This window comes from Arachis duranensis, chromosome 6 (genome assembly GCF_000817695.3).
Source record: "Arachis duranensis cultivar V14167 chromosome 6, aradu.V14167.gnm2.J7QH, whole genome shotgun sequence".
NCBI lineage: Eukaryota > Viridiplantae > Streptophyta > Magnoliopsida > Fabales > Fabaceae > Arachis > Arachis duranensis.
The window spans coordinates 88,810,067-88,810,545 of record NC_029777.3 but is presented as its reverse complement, the minus strand read 5'-3'; positions in this window follow the sequence as shown (position 1 = coordinate 88,810,545).

Below are 479 nucleotides of genomic sequence, written 5' to 3'. Positions count from 1 at the left end.
CGAAAATCAATTTTTGCTTTTAGAAATTGAGGTGAAATTAAAATTCCCCCAACTAATTAACTACTTTTAATTGGTAGAACCAACAACCATAAATAACTATGTTTAAAGAAAGAAATAATTTTTCCTAAAATAAATTACATACAAATTAGAATGAATACCCAATTCGATCCCTGACAATTATTTTAAAAGAACTACGAGAACTTTAACAAAAAAATACATAATTCGGCCTCGGAACTTTATTTTTATGAGACTGATTAGTTTCTGTGCTAGTTACCTCGAAAGGACTACGAGGCCCTTAATAAAAAAAATACTCAACTTAATTTCTGAACTTTATTTTTATGAGACTAATTAGCTCTTGTGCCAAAAACAAAAAATCAAAAAAACAAAAAAAAAACATTGATTGAGAAATTAATTAATTCCATAAAAGTAAAACTCATAGTAATCAATTCCATAAAAAAATTACTTTTTTGTCTTCTTAA